General features: G+C 41.4%; 1 long non-coding RNA gene across 40 annotated transcripts in view; it reads left to right on the plus strand.

Annotated features, from left to right (window-relative positions):
- LOC103790844 (trinucleotide repeat containing adaptor 6B) overlaps positions 1–22,009 on the plus strand; it is a 275,430-nt gene that overhangs the window by 188,417 nt on the left and 65,004 nt on the right. For all 40 annotated transcript variants that reach the window (XR_008474080.2, XR_013521083.1, XR_013521104.1 and 37 more), the window contains 3 exons: positions 7,121–7,208; positions 11,912–11,933; positions 21,645–21,986. This is a non-coding gene — a long non-coding RNA (trinucleotide repeat containing adaptor 6B). The remainder of the gene's footprint in view (positions 1–7,120; positions 7,209–11,911; positions 11,934–21,644; positions 21,987–22,009) is intronic.

Genomic DNA, 22,009 nt, shown 5'->3' on the forward strand with positions numbered 1-22,009 from the left:
TCACTTGCGGTCAGGAGTTTGAGACCAGCCCAGCCAACATGATGAGACCTCACCTCTACTAAACATACATGAATTAGCTGGGCATGGTGGTGGTAATAGTAATCCCTGCATGGTAGTAGTAATCCCTGCTACTCGAGAAGCTGAGGCTTGAGAATTGCTTGACCCTAGGAGGCAGAGGTAGCAGTGAGCTCAGATCATGCCACTGCACTGCAGCCTGGGTAACAGAGTGACTCAAAAGAAGAAAGAAAAAGAAAAAGAAAGTGCCTTGCTCATATTAGACAATAAATGTTTGTTAAAGGAATTGAGTCAGTTCCTGGGCATCCTGGTAGAAGGGAACCAAGTCAGTTTGTGCCTACCGGTCTGTGCCTGTTACCACCCCTGGTAAAAGCAGCCATGCTGCAGAAAATCATTTCGGGTGCTCTCATGCTACCAATGACTGTTGTCATCTGCCTTGAGACACCTTAAGGGCCATACAAGAGGCGGGCAATAGTTGTGGGGTCTACATAAGAAGGCGAGTTTCTCTAGAGTTGGAGTTACTAGGGATGGTGCTGTTGATGCAAGTGGATATTGAGCTAGGACTTGCCACTAGTGGTGTGATGGGCAGTAGAGAGGATAGTTGTTGGCCGGGTGCGGTGGCTCAAGCCTGTAATCCCAGCACTTTGGGAGGCCGAGGCAGGTGGATCACGAGGTCAAGAGATTGAGACCATCCTGGTCAACATGATGAAACCCAGTCTCTACTAAATATACAAAAAATAATTGGGCATGGTGGCGCATGCCTGTAATCCCAGCTACTCGGGAGGCTGAGGCAGGAGAATTGCCTGAACCCAGGAGGCGGAGGTTGCGGTGAGCTGAGATCGCACCATCACACTCCAGTCTGGGTAACAAGAGCGAAACTCCGTCTCAAAAAAAAAAGAGGATGGTTGTTATGTCAGGCATGCAGAATGGATGAGGAAAATGTAAAAGCTAGAATTGTACCGTGAATGGCTTTAAATGCCAGTACAGATGCTCCAAGCTCTTAGCTTTTCCTTTGCATGATCTCGGACCATTGGAGGGTTCGATTCTGGGTTGCAGCAGGTTCCTAGGAATGTCATCGTTGCTCTTTGGCATTCTGAACTTGCGCGCAGGGCTGTCTTGCTATGCCTCAGCTTATGGGAATATTGGGTATTTTCTTTTTCTTTTTTCTTTTTGTTGATACAGAGTCTTGCTCTATTGCCCAGGCTGGAGTGCAGTGGCATGATTTCAGCACACTGCAACCTCCACCTATTGGGTTCAAGCAGTTCTCCTGCCTAAGTCTCCCTAGTAGCTGGGATTACAGGCACCCACCACTATGCTTGGCTAATTTGTTTGTATTTTTAGTAGAGATGGGGCTTCACCATGTTGGCCAGGCTGGTCTCAAACTCCTGACCTCATGATCTGCCCACCTCAGCCTCCCAAAGTGCTGGGATTACAGGTGTGAGCCACTGTGCCTGGTCGAATGTTGGGTATTTTCTATGCAGGTACAAGTCACTTCTACTTTTCTCTACTGTTACTGTAAAAAATTAAGAAGAAAACACTGTTTTAGTCTCTCTTCACCTGTGAGGTTCTCAAGAGTAGTTTGGCTTTTTACCTATTTATTCTAGATTATGGTGTTTGCATTTGATTTATCTTTTGCTTACCCACATAGTACCTCCCACACATTTGTCCCCTGCAGAGACAATGTTAAAGTCCCAACTTTCCTAGACAATGCTTCCTAACCTTTTCAGGTCAAGACACACAGAAAAGATTTGTACAGCACACTGGGGTAAATGAATGAGGTTGGACTGGACCAGCAGGGGTCCCAGGCTGGGCTGTAAGGAGTTTGAGGGGCTTTGTATTCTATATGTTCCTGGAAGCTGGGTGCACCTATAAGCCATTCTTGGCACAAAGTAGGGAATTGGAAGTGCTCATAGTATTGCCTGGGAAGCTATAGTAGAGACTCAGTAAGTACTTAATAACTGAATTTGTTGAATGAATTAAATAACAATTTGAAAGTGATGTGTTTTACAGCTGGCTGTGTATTTAGAGATGAGAGAGAATACAAATGATTTCTTTTGCCCTTCGTACTTAGAAGCAATTGATGATCGGCTGGACGTGGTGGCTCATGCCTGTAATCCCAGCACTTTGGGAGGCCAAGGCGGGTGGCTCACCTGAGGTCACGAGTTCAAGACCAGGCTGGCCAATGTGTTGAAACCCCATCTCTACTAAAAATACAAAAATCAGCTGGGTGTGTTGGCGGACACCTGTAAATTCCAGCTCCTGGGGAGGCTGAGGCAGGAGAATTGCTTGAACCCAAGAGACAGAGGTTGCAGTGAGCTGAGATAGTGCCATTGCATGCCAGACTGGGCAACAAGAGCGAAACACTGTCTAAAAAAAAATGAAGAAGAAGCAACTGATGATCAAGTAGGACCCACTTAATCACCTGGTATTTGCATGGGCAGAGGGGGAGGCAGAGATAGGGTCTCACTCTGTTGCTGACACTGGAGTGCAGTGGCACAGTTATGACTCACTGCAGCCTCAACTTCCTTGGCTCAAAGGTTTGATTTTTGAGGTATAAATCAGGTAATAATGTTTTCAAGTATAGGTTTAAACAAGAATTTCGAGCAGTTTCTTAGCCACATGTTAAAGCCACTTGGAGAGACCTCTGAAAATTCCTGGAGATTTCTATGTCATTGATCTGGGGTGCTGCCTGGGCAATAGTTTTGTGTTTGTTGTTTATATTATCTTTTGTTTTTGGAAACAGTCTTGAACTTACAGAGTTTGAATCCGTATGATTTTAAAAAGCCTCCCCGCCCCCCCAGTCATTTGAGAATTAACTGCTGATCCAATGCTCAGTCACCTGTAGCCTTTTCACCAATAGTATAGTATATTTCTAACAAAAAGAACCTTCTGGTGTAGAACCAGAATATAATCATCAAAGGAAAAAATCAGCACAGTGATAATTGCTACCACTTCAGCTGCATTCAAGGTATGACATTTGCCACACACTGCATTTGGGTTACTTCTTTTCATTCTCCTTTCATTTGGAACCGTTTCTCAGTCTTTCCTTGACTATCATGGCCTTAAAACTTTTGAAGATTGTAGGCCAGTTATTTTGTAGACAGTCTCTGAATGCGGAGTTGTCCGGTGGTTCCTTTGATGGTACTCAGGTTATACACATTTAAAAGGGGTATCGCAGAATTGATGCTGTGTTCTTATCTATCATGTAACTCACAGTTTAAATTTGTGCCATTGCTGACGATGTTCACATGGATTACTTGATTAAGGTGGTATCTTGACAGGCTTCTCCTTTACATAATTACCTTTTCAACCCTTTATTACAAGTATTTTATGGGGAGATGCTTTGAAACTATGTTACTATTCCATTCCTCATCATTTCAATTTATTCATTTGCTTATTTATCTCTGTATGAACTTGTGTTTTCCTATTTTCTACAATGGCTTATAGTCTCTTACTATAATTATTTATTTTGATGCTGATGTTGTTCCAAATTTAGCTTGTAGGAGCACTTCACACTGTCTTTTGTGGTCATTAGATGGATCCCATCATACTTGGAGCACTCCTTTGCTTCTTGGCAAACGTACATTCCAAGTTCATCTTGTACTTTTCTTATCCTACCCCGAGAATTAGCTCTTTTTCCAGAGAACTCTGGTTTATTTAGTGAAGAATGGTATTTAGAAGCCACAGAAGAGGGTGCTAAGTGCGTTCATTATTTGGATGTTGCTTGTTCTCTAGCCCTCAGAGTTACAGAGCTAAGGGAATAAGAGTGTATGCAAGTGTATGTGAGTGTGTGTAGGAATATATACTCAAATATGTACACAAAGTTACAGCTAATACTTATTATGTCTATATATATTGAAAACTATGAGTTCATGCCAGTAATTTAGATCCAACCCCACAGAGTTCATTTGAGTTTTCTCCCTTTTCTTCCATTTGTGTAACTTACTTTCTCAACAGTGAGGAACCTGGGTGTCATTATTCTTAATATACTTAAATAGTCCATCAGTCTCCTGTATGTAACCCATCTCCATCACCACCCCCATGGATGCCTTCTCTGTGTAGATGCCCATTGCTCTCTGCTTGGGCTCTGACCCAGAACAGGGATTTTTTTAAAACTCCTCAAATGGTGCTAATATGCAGCCTAGATAGAGAACACAACTGAATTAGAAGAAAGGTGAAACCCACACTATTTGATTTATTATAAAGTAAATGGCAGGTTTTTAAGCCGGATTGGCAAAGTAGATTCTTCCTAAGGAAGTGAAATTTAAAGAGAAGACTCAATCCTACCAAGATGAATGATAAAAAACAAAACAAAAAACGGGGTGCAAGTATGGCCTATCTCCTGGAAAGCTTTGAAATATATTTGTTTTAGAAATGAATTTACTTCTGTTGAGCATGAATTTCAGTCTGTTTCCCTGAATAGCCTTTTTATAGGGAAAATATTTGAAAGGGTTCGTTTGTTTTTGAAGAATGTGGTTCACTGAAACTTATTCCATTTTGTTTTATGTTATTTTGAGACAGAGTATTGCTCTTGTTGTCCAGGCTGGAGTGCAGTGGCGTCATCTCGGTTCTCTGCAACCTCTGCCTCCCAGGTTCAAGCAATTCTTTTACCTCAGCCTCCTGAATAACTGCGATTACAGGCACCTGCCACCACACCCAGCTAATTTTTGTGTTTTTAATAGAGATGGGGTTTCACCATGTTGGTGAGGCTGGTCTCAAACTCCTGACCTCAGGTGATCCAACCCCCCTTGGCCTCCCAAAGTGCTGGGATTACAGGTGTGAGTCACTGCACCCAGCCAACATTGCATTTTTAAAAATAAACTTTTAATTTTAGATTTAGAAAAAAAAAATGACAACCTAAAACTTTTTTATTTGTAAATGCCAAATCTTTAAACAGGAAAATTCAGGCTATTGTTGCTCCTTTTCTGTAGTTGGTTTCACTGTAAAATGTGGAAGCCAGATTACAGCAATTTGGGCACAAGGAACCCCATCCATTCCTTCCACTTGCAGCCCAAGGAAGCAAAAGGCTTTTAGAGCCAAATAGAACAGAATCTGTGGCCAGTCTACCTGAGATGGTCAACATCCATCTTAACAGTTTTTGTAAATCCATTTTCTTAAAGGAGGACCCTGCTGCTGCAGGTGGATATTCTCCACGTGTTTCACACCTAGACAGAGGCACACAATCTGACTCCAAAGAAATCCAGCCTTAAGGAAATTTCAGTAAAATTTTGTCCTTGGTTGTGTGGATTTTGCATGTTAGGCTTTTATATCTTTAAACCCAGAGGTGCAGGAGAAAGGCTAATATCTGAATGTGGACAAAGTGACAACATGTAGGTAAAATAATTTTTTAAGTCTTTTTTCTATAAATAAAACATTATTATGTATTCACAGGAACCCCCCTCAGTTTTCATCCATGGTTCCTTTTGTACAGTTTCAGTATGTTAAACTAGATCTCTGCTTCCCAAACTTGAGTCCTTCAGGAACCATCTTAACCTGTTATTCACTTAACCTTTAATTTGACTCACTTGTAACTTGGCCTTATTCTAGGTGGTATCTGTGAAACCATGGGTTTGTTATCTGTTCGGTATTTGTGAGGACCTGGGAACTAGATCTTTTAACTCTCCTAGCAATGAAATTACGTAAGCATAGAGTCTGGGGTTTCCCACTGTGAGCTTTGAAGTTAAGGTGGTTGGTTGAGTGTATGGTTTTTCCCAAGTGATACATAGAGTGAAAATTGACAGCATTCCAATAAATGTTAGTTTTCAAGTGTGTGCTGTAAATTATATTCTCTTAATTTCTTTTTTTTTTTTTTTTTTTTGAGACCGAGTTTCGCTGTTGTTACCCAGGCTGGAGTGCAGTGGCACAATCTCGGCTCACCGCAACCTCCGCCTCCTGGGTTCAAGCAATTCTCCTGCCTCAGCCTCCCGAGTAGCTGGGACTACAGGCGTGCACCACCATGCCCAACTAAGTTTTGTATTTTTAGTAGAGACGGGGTTTCACCTTGTTGACTAGGATGGTCTCGATCTCTTGACCTCGTGATCCACCTGCCTTGGCCTCCCAAAGTGCTGGGATTATAGGCGTGAGCCACCGCGCCCGGCCCTCTTAATTTCTTAAGATTCAGAATATTTCTCTAACTAGAATGTTTATAATTGTATATCATTAACCTGATTAGTTCATCTGTACAGGAAAATGTAATAGTGAATTCACCCAATAGGGAATATGTTTGTTTGTTTGTTTATTTTTGAGGCTGAGTCTGGCCCTGTTGCCTGGGCTGGAGTGCAGTGTCGCTATCTCAGCTCACTGCAATCTCTGTCTCCTGGGTTCTAGTGATTCTCCTGCCTCAGCCCTCGAAGTAGCTAGGACTAAAGGAGTATGCCACTGCACCTGGCTAATTTTCATATATTTAGTAGAGGTGGGGTTTCACTATGTTGACCAGGTTGGTCTCAAACTCCTGACCTCAGATGATCTGTCTGCCTTGGCCTCCCAGAGTGCTGGGATTACAGGCATAAGCTACCACGCCAGGCCTGGAATACACTGATTTATAGGACTCTCAGTGCCTGCCTTAAAAACACAAGTAGAAAATATATAAAACATATAGTATTAATAAATACAGAGAAAAAGTTTAGAATACAGAATATAGAGCTTTATGTTCACCACTCTGAATATGTCATGGGAAAACATCTAACTTAGGATAAATATGTATGTCCCATAATTGAGTTAATATATTCTACATTATCTGTGGAGGAATACTGCTCAAAAGCCATCTGGATGTTGTCATATTCAAATCAGGTCCTTTGCTGAATGGAAATTCATTAAGTGTGTGTGTGTGTGTGTGTGTATTCTTTTAGGTAGGTAGTATAAAAGCTCACCTTAATAGGCGTCTTTGAAACTAAACTTAATGTCACGTTTTGCAAAAGGGGTGACAAACCAAGATGTGGGAATAATTAAATGTGAGTTTTATGCATCTTTTTGGTTTAAATGAAATACTATGTTCTACTCAGAGGCAACGTGCCGTGTTGCACACTGTTTACAAGCATTTACTTTGCTACAGAAATGGGTTGTGACTGTAGATGTATGACCTTCTGCTATGATGTTACTTTAACAGAGAGAAGGAGCAAGAAAGGGAAGAACAGTTAATGGAAGACAAGAAAAGGAAGAAAGAGGATAAAAAGAAAAAAGAAGCCACTCAGAAGGTGAGTTTCATTAATTAAGTCTGTCTTTCTATCTGCTAGGCATCCAGAATAAGAAACTGTCTTGGCTTGAATACCCAATATCTCAATAATGGTACTTGAGACGTTAGTTTACTTAAAAGTTTTCATATTTAGAGGCAGGAGAAAGTTCAAGGTCTGCATTTGTTACCATAAAGTAGAGGTTAAATAATACTGTAGCTGATTTGTTGAAAACAACAGTAAACAGTATTGAGAAAAGCAGGAGAGTTTTCAGACTCTCAACTCTTGTTGTATTTCCTTATTTGTATATTAATTTAGTCTACATTTTCTTAAGCAAGTCTACAGAATAACTTTTAAAAACTGGCTGGAGGTTGCTCCAGTGTTTTTTCAGTTTATCCATCGTGCTGTTGTCTAGATGAGGATGAGTCTACCTTTGGAGAATTCCATGTAGAAACCCCCTTGGAAAGGATCTAGTGAGCCCATGTAGTGCTTTGGAGGATAAGGCATTGCATGGTTTTGAGGAATTGCTTAGAGAAAACAGAAGAGATGCTAAAAGTATAAGGCAGAGGGCTGATGGCTGTCTCCTGTAAGGTCTCAGGTGAGCGGTTTGTCCGGCAGAGTTGTCCAAGGCAGAGTGGCTAGAATGCGCCTGCCCTCCCCGTTTGCTTCAGAGCATGCCCCTCTGCCCTGGCCATTGTCTGATCTTACCTGCTTCCCGCACCTTACCATTCTTTTTGCATCTCTTAACTTGATCTCTGGCTCAGCAGGGGTAGCTTTGGTGCTTTTTTTGGAGGCATGGTGATTTTCTGCCTGTTATTGTCACCGCTGCGTGAAGCATTTGGGAAGCAGGACCTAGTGTGGGATAGGTTTGAGGGTCCCTGCCATGGTGCTAGCTATTGAAGCTAAGTTTAGGGAGGAAGCAACTGTGACAAGGTTCAGAGGAAACTCTAGATTTAGAACAAGTCAAAGCAATCAAACATAAGCCACTGCACGTTTTTCCAGCATTATTGGATATAGCATTTCTCATAATTCAGTTTTTTGAATTACTGAAATAATCAAGTGTTAGTATCAGCATAAGAAAAATCCTGAAAATATTTTCTGAACTGAAAAGCATATGTCCCTGCCGTGTTCAATATATGAAATGTAATTTTATCTTTTCTTCATAACTTATTTAAAAGGAACATTTATTATTATTTGATCCTATAATAGACTGCTGTGCTCTTTAAGATTTTGTCTGCTTTTAATTGTGTTTGTTTCTATTAATAATGGTAGATTCTCCATCACATCTTCATGCTGTCAGGGTACCTGCTTCAAATATGTTGCTTCTCATCTGAGTTTGTTAGAATTGCCTAAAATTCTGGAGTGAAAAGTGTGAATAAAGAAGCCAGATTGCTTGGTGCCTCGGCTCATGCCTGTAATCCCAACACTTTGGGAGGCCAAGGCAGGCAGATCACTTGAGTCCAGGAGTTCGACACCAGCTTTGCCAGCATGAAAACCCCATCTCTACCAAAAAAATACAAAAAAATTAGCCGGGTTTGGTGGTGCACATCTGTGGTCCCAGCTACTTGGGAAATTGAGGTGGGAGGATCACTTGAGCCCAGGAGGTGGAGGTTGCAATGAGAGAGTGATATCTTGTGTTACCTCTTACCCCACCAAAATAAACATAGAAGTCAGATAACAGCCCAGAGGTTTTTTTGTACTTGCCTATGGGTCCATGGCCACATGCCTTGTCACTGAGGTTGCAATATACAGGTCCACCAGCCATGGGGTGTTCGTATCATTGCCCCTGTGGCTTCTGGGCTCTTGTCCCTGTGCCTCACACATATTGCGCCTTCCACCTCCAACTGGAGTGCTGTGAGATTAAACCTGAGTGAAAATTTTCTTTCCTTGGGACACTCACACATTTCATTTACTAAATTGGTACAAAAATCAGATTTTGCAATCTGCGGAAATGGGCGGCTAATAGGCTGGGCACCAAGGAACTTGAGCAAAGCCTGTGAAGAGGATGCCAGACAGTGATCTAGAGAGTATATATTCCTTCTTCATTTTTAACATACATAGCAGTGTTTACTTAAACTACGAATATCAATATCTAAAATGATTAATAAAATGTGCATCTGTAAACTTTAACTGGATTCCGCAGAGGAAAATGATTTAAAATAAAGATAGTGTGAATGTACTTGAGAGTGAATGAGACTGTTTATGCAGAGAATATAGTTTTATGTAGCTGGACAGTCTCTCTCCTCTGTGCTTGCATCTGCATTAAGAAGTGATGGCAAAGGGGAAAATCACCGTATATAAAATCTTGAAGTGATAAATTATGAACAGCAAAAATTCTACCATTTTTGCTCAAATATATTCTAGATCAGCTTGACACAGGATGTAGGCTGATACAGGCTGATGCATGGCCTTTGATCTTGTTTTATTATATTGAAACATTGCATAATTTCAGAATTAAATTCTGATTTAGCAGTTTTAAGGAGAGCACAAAGCTTACCATGTGATTATCTTCATGGTTTCCAACCTTACTGTAGAGACAACGCCTCAACCAGGAGCCATAAAATGTGCTATGATGCAAAGAATTGTAGAGAACATGCCAGAGGTCTGTCATGTGGTCAGTCGTTCGTTCATTCAGTCCACGAACATTTGTGGTGCCTCTTCTAAGGGCTTCCACATCTTTCATGCTGCTTTCCCAGGGCTTTAGAATCATCTCTTTGTGTCCATCTTCACTGTTAGACCGACTGTAAGTTTCTTGGTTTTATTTGTATTTGTATTGGCAGTAACTAGGGCAGTGCCTGGTGCAGAATAATCACTCAGAAGTAGTTTAATAAGTGAATGGTCAAGAATGAAGGTGGAAACGTAATTTTCTTGAAGAACTGACATGTATTTAAAGCTGAAACTAAATTACTTCCACACAGAAATTAAGCATGAACTTTTTCCTGTGTTCAATGGTTGTGGCAGTTGGCTCTTCCAAGAGCCATTGCTGAGTAAACTGTTAGATATCCATTCATGAGAGAGGTGTCAGAGGATTTTGTTCACATTCATTTAGGCTGATGCTGCTAAAGGAGCATTGTTTCGAGTTGGCAGAACACATGCTTTGATCATCCAGCTTTTCACCATCTGGGGGGACAGCTCTTAACAGAACCCACATTATAAAACATATCTGACATTATTTGGGTTTGTTGCTTACAATGGGAAGGCACTGACTTCATGTATAACTGATCTTCAGCATGGCATTCTAAGCAATATTTACAATGGCATTAAACCTAAATTGCCTTCAGGAATTGGTATGTGGCCATACATCATTCATTCTTGGATAAGTGGAGATACAGAAAAATTATACAAGAGTATTTTCAGTAGAATTGAGCTCTGTAACAGTTACTCATTTTCAGACACTGGGTTCCACAAATTCACTATGATAGAATTAGCTTGTCGTTTAACACAGGAATGTAGGAAACACACCAGGAAGTTCTACAGGCAGGTCTTTGAACTCATATTTAGAATCTTTCAGTGTGCTGGTATCCATGGGAAGTAGGCTGGTCAGCTATAGGACCTTCCTTCAAAAGATGGTCGTGTTTTCGTGAACCCCCATGGATGTAATCCAGTATGATTACCAGCTACAAATTAACAAACTTCTTTGCTATATGAATATTTTTATTACAAAAGTCAGATAATCAATATAAAAATGCTTTAGAAGATTAACAGTTGGGAAATGGATCAGAATCACCCATGATCTCAATAATTTAATGTAACCACTATTGGAAAGATGGCATAGTTTCTTTTGGATGTTTTGCTTGGGCATTACCTTTGTGGCTTTGTTGTTATAAATTAGATGCCCTTTTTTATTTTCCCCTCTTAAAAATATCAGAAGCTGTTTTCCATAAGGCTCCTAATTACCATGTCCAAACTCTCTAAAGTCTATTACTATAGTCAGCCTGTCCGGCCTTCTAGGTTAATCATTTCCATAGATGTATTAGTTACTATACAAAGAAATACGTTGTTTTTTTTTTAACAGAGCCCCCTTGATTTGTCCAAAATTTACATATTTCAGTGTTACTGATATACTTCATGGTATTTTATATAAGCCTTGATACTAACAGCAAACATTTATTGAGCACTGCATAGAATATCTGATTTACTCCTTACAGTAGTCCTTTGCAGGGATATACTATTATTACCTCCATTCAGTAGATAACAGAAAACTGGGGGTCACATAGCCAGAAAGTGACAAGGCTTGGTTTTGAATCCTGCTTTCCGACCATGATGTCTGATACCTCTAATGATGAGTCCCTGAGGTTTTGCTTTTTAGATTTGAGACTGAGTGTTTGTGCCTATATTCTTAGGGGAATCTTTTTGTGTCTATGGCTAATTTAGCTTCTGGGCCACACACATTCATGTGATTTTTCTCTAGTCATAGCAATCAAAATGCAAGTAGCGTTCTCAGTACAGGGACCTCATCATATAATGAGTGGAATCCTTTTTTTTTTTTTTTTTTAAGTTTTACTATTTTTCTGAATGGTGGTCATGTAAATTATAACTGGACATAAGGCTACAGTCGTTGGAAGCATGTCTGAACTGACTCCTAGCTCCTTTTTCTGGATTTCAGCTTTGCCTGTGTATCTGTCTGACAGCTTGAATTGCTTGAGTTATCAGAATTAAAGTAGTCTGAAAATATAGTACTGAATTAAAAAGCAAATCTCATTTACTTTTGTTTATTTATTTTGCAGGTCACGGAACAAAAAACCAAAGGTAAGACTTTTTTTTTTCTTTTTAAATTATTTAGAACCTTTTGTGTTTAGCTTTTACACTGTTGCTGACTCAGCCTCCAATCCACTGAATAGAGAGTGAGCGTAGAGTAATTACTGTGAGTTGTTTGCAGTCGCTGAAGAACAGTCATGACAAATTGAAAATACTTGTATTAGTGTTTCTAGTTGGCCTTAAATTTTCTAGGAGGCAAAAGAGTAAATACCTTGTTTTAAAAAGTATATGGATCATGGCTGGGCACAGTGGTTTGCACCTTTAATCCCAGCACTTTGGGAGGCTGTATCACTTGAGGTTAGGAGTTCTAGACCAACCTGGCCAAACTGATGAGCCCTCATCTCTACTAAAAATAAATAATTAGCTGGGCATTTTGGCAGGCACCTGTAATCCCAGTTCCTTGGGAGGCTGAGGCATACGAATTGCTTGAACCCAGGAGGCGGAGGTTGCAGTGAGCAGAGATCATGCCACTGCACTCCAGCCTAGGTGACAGAGTGAGACTCCGTCTCAAAAAAAAAAAAAAAGTATGTGGGTCATGATTTTGAATTGAACCTTTTCAAAACTTTTTTTTTTTTAGAATAATAGCAAAAAACAAACACCAGCTTTTAATTTATAGATGGGAATTGCAACAGTCTGTCAACCACCTTGACCTGTGATATGCATTGAGTCTGATAATGGAATATTGCACCTAGGATGTTTACTCTGCCTTCTGAGCTAGAACTTGGAATATGCTTTTTTAAATGATAATACATTTTGAGTCGCTTAACTGTTATAAAATAGTGACTTGTAAACTGAAGCAGGTGCCCCTCGGGTCGTTCTTAACCTAGTAGTCCATGTTTTTCTGGCTTCTTGCTCTCCTATTAATTTTGATCATGTAGTTTTGTCTGGTGATTGTCACACTTTTGCTCATTTCCCTTTCAGAATGAGAGAGTTAATTCTTCGAAATAGCTCCTCTCTTCGCCTACCTAAATATGTGTTTCTCAGTTAGATATGCATAAGGATCATTTGCATAAAATTGTCAAAATACACAGTCCCCGGCCATGGCCCTAGCAGATGTATTTTGAAAAGCTCTGCAGGTGACCCCAGTACATGTCCCTGAGTGAGAATCATTGCCTTGGATGAAAGGAATTAGAGATGACTATGATGACTTAGAGAAGGATAAGGGTGATAGAGAGGTCAAGGCTTGATGGGAGGCCCTGTAATGATTCGTTTCTTCATTGTTTTGTATTGTTTTGTTTTATTGGACTACCAGGCCAAAGCCTGTCACACAGCGATGAAAGAGTAGTAAGAGAGTGCTAATCTGTTAGGAAATTTAGTTATGGAAAATAAATTCTCAGATAATTAGGCGTTTCTATAATAAATTTCTAACCAAAAGACATTTCAAAGGAGAATGTAGTCTGGGAGTTTGTAGTGATGTGTTAAAAAAAACCATAATTATTAGTTATAATTAATTGGTTACAAAGAATAGCATTCTGCCCTTGTACATTTCCTCAGTTTCAGCCCAGAAGTAGGCTTTATTGTGGAAGGATTTTTGTAAATTACTTGCTTGAAATATAAATGATACTTTACCATAGAAATAGTGTTATCCATAATGGTACAGCATACTGTCTAGAAGAGAATTTGGGCACTTAAGTATTGATATTTTTAGGACTTTTTGATGATTTATGGGGACAACAGATGAGAAAATTGGCATTTTTCTGGACAGTCCAGACTCTGGTTTCTGGAATGTGGTGATTGGGTTTCTAGGCCTGGCCACAAGACTGATGCTTACTGAGTCAAGTGTTAGTTGTGCTGTAGAACTGAGCTGCTCTGTATGATAAGTGATGTTGGGGAACAGAAAACCTGTTACGCATCTTTTCTTGCAGAAAAAAAATTTGGGAGGGATACGAAACCTATTCTCAAACACGTTCTTCTTTCTTCTACCAGTCTTAAAAATCAAACTTTCTATTCACCACCAAAAATTTTTTTTCCAATTGAGAACTTTCTCGTACCTACTGTGTAATGGAATACAACTTCACAGTCTCCCTACTCTCCCTGCCTCCCGTCCCTCCAGTTAAAAAATAATGTAAAATAATACCAAGGGGAGATGAGAGGCCATCTCAGTCTCCTAAGGGATTTAATAATTAGATAGCAAGTAAAAAATACCAGTTGTCCCTGTGGTATATTAGACTGTAAACAGAGGGAGGCCCACCTTTCTAGTGTTGGGTCTAGGTTTACAGCCGCATCTTCATCTTTATTCCCGAGACCCAACCTTGGTACTCTAAATCTTCTTCTTCTCTTACCTCAGCTGAACATAACTGGGGGACATGTTCCTCTTCCCAAAGATGGTGTCTTCCTCGGGCAACCTCTCCTTCACTCTGAATCTACCCATCTTTCTGCAGTAGATAGATGCTAGAAGCACAAAGACAAGACCGTTGGTACCAAGTCCCTGGTTGTGTAGAGGACTGAAGTGAGATTTTTCTGTATTTTAGAGAAGTAGTATATTAATTGTATATTCTTCCTGTATTCTCCACCATTTAAAAAAAAATTGTGAGAGCCAGACGGTGGTTCACACCTGTAACCCTAGTACTTTGGGAGGCCAAGGCGGGCGAATCATGAGGTCAGGTGTTCGAGACCAGACTGACCAACAAGGTGAAACCCCGTCTCTACTAAAAATACAAAAAAAAAAAAAAAAAAAAATAGCTGGGTGTGGTGGCACGCACCTGTAATCCCAGCTACTCAGGAAGCTGAAGCAGGAGACTCACTTGAACCCTTGAGGCGGAGTTTGCAGTGAGCCAAGATCCCAGCCTGGGAAACAGAGCGGGACACCATCTCAAAAAAAAAAAAAAAGAAAGTGAGAATTCTCAGAAGAATAGGACAGATCTCAAGTGGAGGTTATGAGAAGACATAGCTAGAGCTGGCTTGCTACCCAGGTATCAAATAATAGAAAGCACTTAAGGTAGAAGCTAATATCCACCTTCGTTAGATTTTAGAATAGAATTGAAAGAGTTTGAGGGATTGATGTAATCATTCAGCTTTAACAGGGATGAAGTTTAGGATTAAGTTTAGGATTTAAAAGCCCAATTGCAAAAACTATATAATGGAAGAGGTTGGACATAGAAATTTATCCTTGTTAAAAAGATGTTAGGCACCAGGCACCATAGTTCAGGCCTGTAATCCCAGCTACTCGGAAGGCTGAGACGGGAGGATTGCTTGAGCCCAGTAATTCAAGGCTGAAATGAGCCAGAAGTGCCACCGTACTCCAGCCTGAACAGCAGAGCAAGACCTTGTCTCAATTAAAAACAAAAAATGATGTTAGAGTGATGGCTGGCTCTAATGAGAGTTTATCAGCCTAAGATGACCTTACACTGTGTTAATAGACATATAGTATCCAGGAAGGAATTTACACTTCCTGCACCACACTACGGAAAGGAAGCAGGAGCAACCGGCATGTACCATGTGGAGTTTGGGCCAGATTGGGCAAGGAATTTGTTAACTCAGGAAGTTTTAAACACCTGGGGTCTTTGAGCTCCCAGGGAAAGGCTTCCTGCTTGGGAACCTCAGGAAACTAACTGTCTTCAAAAATTTGAAGGGCTCTAGTGCCTGTCACTTAACAGTTCCTTGGTAATTATCTGTCATGTATTTTGTTCAGTGAAATTTGTTCTTGAAATAGCACCAATGGGGAGTCAAAGCCAACAGGGAAAAGCTTCTAGCTCAGTAAAAGTTAAAGTTTTTGGGTGTTGTCACTGGAAGACAGTTGAGAGCAGCACCTAATCCATCAGCATACCTGGGGTTACGGGCCATCGCAGGACATTGGCTACCACTCTTTGTTTTGAGCCTATTTCAGAAGGCATAGTGCAGTGAGTCAACTCTCATTTATTAATATTGGAGGGGTTCCCCCCATTAAATGATTGATAAACTACTTGCAGCACCCCTCACACCTTGTAGAAACACGTGTGTGTTCTAACACAGCTGTGGGAAGCCACTTGTTCAGAGATGGAACTGGCTGCCTCTAAGAGAATGAATGAATGTGAGGTATTAGGATATATGCGGCACCAATTAATTGGCACGAAAATAGTCCAAATAGGAGGTAATGAGGACTTGAACCTGCTGCGGGGCAGTGGTGGTAAAGGGGAAGGAATGAATTGAGAGAGGCTTTAGTTTAACTTAATGTTGATTAGATATGTTAAACGGGTGGGGGAGCATTGAGAAGTCCAAGATACAACCAGGTTTCTGACTTGAGCAGGTGGTTGGGTGATAAGTTCATTCTTTGAGAGTGAAGACATGGGATAGGGAGCTAGGAAACAAGTTTGGAGGAAGGGAAAGATGGTAAGTGGCAGTTAAAGCCTGAGCCTAGAAGAGTTGGCACTCAAGGAACTGAAATGTGGAAAGGGTGCAGGCCCTATCTTCCCATTGATTTTTGTTGTTGTTGTTTTTAAGCCACTATTTATGGCCACATTCATTTGCCATTCCCCAGTCAGAAGCCCAGGTTGCCATTATGGCCATGGACAATTTGCCTCACTGTTTTTGTACTGGCCATGAGCTAAAAATATTTTTTACATTTTGTAATTATTGGAGAAGAAATGAGAGTATTTTATGACATGTGAAAATGACAGGAAATTCATACTTCACTGTCCATAAATAAAGTTTATGGGAGCACAGCCACACACTCATTTGTTTACACATTGTCTTTGGCTGCTTTGACCCTACAAGTGCAGAATCAAGTTGTTGTGATGAAGACCATATGGCCAGTAAGCCCTAAAATATTTACTATCCGGCCCTTTACAGAAAGTTTGTTGATCCCCCCGATCAAGAGTAGAAGTCCACACAGGAAGAGTAAAGAAAGAGCTGAAGAGCTAGCTGGAGCACATCTCACAGAAACAGGAGGGAGGGAATGATGAGTGGTGTCAGAAGCTGCAGAAAAGTCGAAGAAAAGGTCCAGTGCAGACTGGTTAGACTGGCAACAAAGATCACTAGGGACTTAGGAGGAAGGAAGCTTCCAGGGAGATGTTTAGGGCAAAAGCCAGTGTATTTTGGGTAGAGGGAGTAGAAGGTAAAGAAACAGAGACAGTGCTAAGAGGTTACTGAAAATTGTTCAGTACATATTGACCACTCGCTGCGAGTCATCAGATTTAAAATGCTCAGCCTAGAATATCTTTTCTAGGCCTTGTTTGTATTTTACCTACTACTTTAAAAACATTTATAGGTCATTCTTTTTATGTTTGATACCGTTGAGATAGTTAAAGGAAATAATAGTTTGTACTAGTTCTGTGTAGCTGCTGGGTTCAGAACCCTACCTGGTTCGGAAGTTTCTTAAATAGTCCTTTTATCTGAAAAAGGAGCATCTAATTGAAGGTTTCAGAAATAAGGGCAATTAGAAGTTTAAACTGTGAGATACAAAAATGGAAAAAGATAAATGGGATAAGGAAGGGGAGGAGATTCAATTATTAGAGTACATAAATGTTTCTTAAAAGTAAATGAATGGAGGCTGGGCACGGTGGCCCACACCTCATATTTCAGCACTTTGGGAGGCGGAGGTGGGCAGATCACCTGAGGTCAGGAGTTCGAGACCAGCCTGGCCAACATGGTGAAACCCAGTCTCTACTAAAAATACAAAAATTAGCCAGGCGTGGTTGTGCACACCTGTGATCCCAGCTACTCTGAAGGCTAAGGCAAGAGAATCACTTGAACCTGGGGGCAGAGGTTGCAGCGAGTTGAGATCCCATCACTGCACTCTAGCTTGGGCAACAGAGCAAGACTCCATCTCAAAAAAAAGAAAAGGAAAAAGTAAATGAGGGCCGGGCACGGTGTCTCAAGCCTGTAATCCCAGCACTTTGGGAGGCTGAGGCGGGTGGATCACGAGGTCGTGAGATCGAGACCATCCTGGTCAAAATGGTGAAACCCCGTCTCTACTAAAGATACAAAAAAAATTAGCTGAGCATGGTGGCGCGTGCCTATAATCCCAGCTACTCGGTAGGCTGAGGCAGGAGAATTGCCTGAACCCAGGAGACGGAGGCTGCAGTGAGCCAAGATTGCGCCATTGCACTCCAGCCTGGGTAACAAGAGCGAAGCTCCATCTCTTAAAAAAAAAAAAAAAAAAAAAAAAGTAAATGAAAGTTAGAAAATAGCTTTTTTTTCACAATGTTTTTATTTCCTTATAGTACAGAGATCATGTTTAAGCCACAAACCTTTCCTCTGTAAAATAGTATACTATGCCTTTACTTTGAACAGCTCATCTTTAGAAAAACTTGCACAACCTGCAAATCATTAAGATTCAGAAAAGAGACAGCCTGAAAAGTAACATACTCAGACTTAACAATAGCTTCTCTTCCCCTTTATCGTCTTACATTCTGGACCATGATGATGGATTGATGCACACTGATTCTGATTTCTTAAGACTTTGGGAGTCAGTTTGGATCAGGCCTCCTGCCTAAAAAGCTGCATTCCTTTCCAATTAGTGCCTGCAATTCTGGTTGGCATTTAAATGCTTAACGTTCTTAGATTCAGAAAGGTGTGATTTAAAAAATAGAATAAGAATTCATTCAGGTGCTGAAACACAGTTTGCTGTGACTAAGGTGGTGTCTTGGGTGTTTTCTGACTGTGTCCTGGAGGTTTTAATTTTTTTCTTTTTATACTTTGACCTATTTGTGCATGATGTCCTGGAGTTTGAATGACTAATCTCCTAGGCCAGAGCACACTGTCTTGGGAGGAAAGTGGTTGAGGTGTGTTCCTATTTTATAACGACTTTATCACTTACAATCCATTCTATCTCTGATGTGATTGTGGGAAAGTGCCCTGAGGATCTTGCACGATATGTGATAACTACCAAATTTCTTCAGTTGAAACAGTGTTGTGTTTTAAAGTGAGTCAAACTGGTATTCAGCCCTCAGTCCTGCAGGTCTCTCTGTCTTGTCTTGCTGTTGTTTTCTGGATTGAGTTAAAGTATGTAGTAGACCTGGTTAACTTGTAGTGAAGATGCTAGACCTTTTATAGAAGGGCAGGCTTACAGAAACATAGCTCTTTCCATCCTAAAAACCAGTTGGGATGAATTTCTCCAGTCCCTCCCTGCCAGCTTCTTATTTGTACTCATAAGAAAAGGGGGGATTGCAAATGCCCTATGCTGTAGAATCCTCTAGAAACAGATAGTAAAGGAATATTAAATAATCTTCATTCATTCATTTACTATTTATGTATCCATCTGTTGTTATATGTCATGAATATTAAATAATGACTAATTTTATTTTCTGAAGTCACACATTTATTCTGCTCATCAGATTTTGGATCCTCTGATCTCCACTCCCCCTCCCTTTACTGGGAGACCTGGTGCTGCCATTGATTGGCTGAGGTTAGACATGGGGTTGCCTAGAAGTTGCTGCAGGCATCTGCTCTTTTCTCCTGTCAACCACAGTATGTTAATGTCCAGCAGTGGCATAGATTGGACCGCCTGATTTCTGATGATGTATCTGTCTCATAAAGGAGCCAGTTCAACAAACGACATGCTGGCCCAGCATCATTTTAGCAGTCAAAGCAGTACTGCCCCCAGAGCTGGCCCTGATGTTACCCAGGGAGGCAGGGATTTAGGCCACAGAATCATCTGAACTATCAGGCTTGATTATTTCTGTACGACTTCCAGCCTTTATTTTCCACGTAGTTTTGGTTTTTGGGGGGGTTTTTTTGAGATGGAGTCTCACTCTGTCATGCAGTGGCGTGACCTCGGCTCACTGCAGCTTCCACCTCCCGGGTTCAAGCGATTCTCCTGCCTCAGCCTCCCAAGTAGCTAGGATTACAGGCATGCACCACCACCCTGGCTAATTTTTTTGTATTTTTAGTAGAGACGGGGTTTCACCATATTGGTCAGGCTGGTCTCAAACTCCTGACCTCAAATGATCTGCCTGCCTCAGTCTCCCAAAGTGCTGGGATTACAGGCATGAACCACCGCACCTGGCCTGCCAGGTAGATTTTTATGGAGAGGGTAGTGATCTTTTGGCCGCATGCAGCAAGGGAGGTGCAAATCTAAGAGAGCCTTCTCTGTAGGTTGGAGGGGGAGAGCCAGAGGGTCCAGCAGGGTGTGGTTTCACAGTTGTCCTGCACATTCCTATGCTGTATATGGGCCATTTTAAAAATTAAGGTTAACAAAATCAAATTATTTAAAGTAAATAGAAAAAGTATCTACATTTTGTAATTTCTATCTTAAGGAATTGGAAAAAAATTTTTAATAAAAGCATATTTATATCATTTCTAGTATTTACACAGAGAGCTGTGCAAGTCTTTGAGTCCAGGTAGCTGTAGAAACCAAAACCAAGCTGAGTTTGTGATTTTCCAGGCCTGGAGTTTCTTGTATGAGTATACTTTGTACCATGCCCTAAAGAAAAAAGAAAAGATGAAAAGATGAAAAATGGGTCCTTGCCCTGAGGAAGTCATGGCCTGGTGTAAATGGAGAATTTCCGTGGTAGAGAGAGATGGATGATGTGTTCCAGGAGCACTTAGGAAGAACTTTAGCCCACCTAGGCCAGGGATTTCAAGAAAGGTTACTCAGAGGTAGATCTCTTAAGAATGTGGATGAAGGGAAGGGATCCTTGGACTGAGGCTTGAACCTTTTACCAAGGACTTTACCATGGACGTGTAACTCTTCTAGGCAGCACTTCAGGGAATTAATTCTAATGTTGATTTAGGCGAGTGAATGATGATCACTTCCCTCTCCCCCTTGATTAATGGAATGTATTCCATGATCTTGCTGTGTTTAACTTCTTGTCACCATCAGCTGCCACCTTCATCCTGCCTTCAATAAACTGAAGAGATTGTGGAGAATTTGGAAAAACTGTGTCCCTTGAGAGTAGAGTAAAAGGAGAAGTTACTTCGTTAGAATTGGTATCTTGTAAGCTTTCTTAAAAACAATCTTGGCCAGGTTCCAGGCATAGTGGCTCATGCCTGTAATCCCAACATTTTGTGAGGCCTAGGTGGGTAGATTTCTTGAATCAAGGAATTCGAGACCAGCCTAGGTACGAAATATGGCGAAACCCTGTCTCTACAGGGGGAGAAAAATAAGTTGGGCATGGTGGTACATGCCTGTAGCCCCAGCTACTCAGGATGCTGAGGTGGGAGGATCCCTTGAGCTCTGGAGGTGGAAGTTACAGTGAGCCAAGATCATTGCACTCCAGCCTGGGTTATACAGCAAGACCCTATCTCAAAAAAATAAAAAATAGGCTGGGCGCAGTGGCTCACACCTATAATCCCAGCACTTTGGGAGGCCACGGCAGGCAGGTCACAAGGTCAGGAGTTCAAGACCAGCCTGGCCAACATAGTGAAACCCCATCTCTACTAAAAATACAAAAAATTAGCTGGGTGTGGTGGCAGGCGCCTGTCATCCCAGCTACTTTGGAGTCTAAGGCAGGAGAATTGCTTGAAGGTAGAGGTGGAGGTTGCAGTGAGCGGGGATCGCACCACCGCACTCCAGCCTCAGCAACAGTGCAAGAATCCATCTAAAAAATATATATAATGAATAAAAAATAATAATAATCTTGGCCAGGTGCAGTGGCTCACTCCTGTAATCCTAGCACTTTGGAAAGCTGAGATGGGAGAATTTCTTGGGCCCAAGAGTTCAAGACCCGAGTGGTCAACATGGCAAGACCCATATCTAAACAAAATAATAACATTATTTTTAAAATCTTTAGAAAAATGTATTTGATGTATTTCAAAGACTGTTTCCCAACCTCTCTCTTTTAGTGCCCGAAGTGACGAAACCAAGTTTAAGCCAACCAACGGCCGCCAGCCCAATTGGCAGCTCTCCATCGCCACCAGTCAATGGTGGCAACAATGCCAAAAGGGTGGCAGTGCCGAACGGACAACCGCCAAGCGCCGCCCGCTACATGCCTCGGGAGGTGCCACCGCGATTCCGTTGCCAGCAGGACCACAAAGTGTTACTAAAACGTGGGCAGCCCCCTCCACCGTCCTGCATGCTCCTCGGGGGTGGGGCAGGGCCTCCTCCCTGCACAGCACCTGGAGCAAACCCAAACAACGCACAAGTGACAGGAGCGCTGCTGCAGAGTGAGAGTGGGACTGCGCCAGGTAAGACACCCTGTGGATCGAAT

Source organism: Callithrix jacchus, chromosome 1, assembly GCF_049354715.1.
Source record: "Callithrix jacchus isolate 240 chromosome 1, calJac240_pri, whole genome shotgun sequence".
Lineage (NCBI taxonomy): Eukaryota > Metazoa > Chordata > Mammalia > Primates > Cebidae > Callithrix > Callithrix jacchus.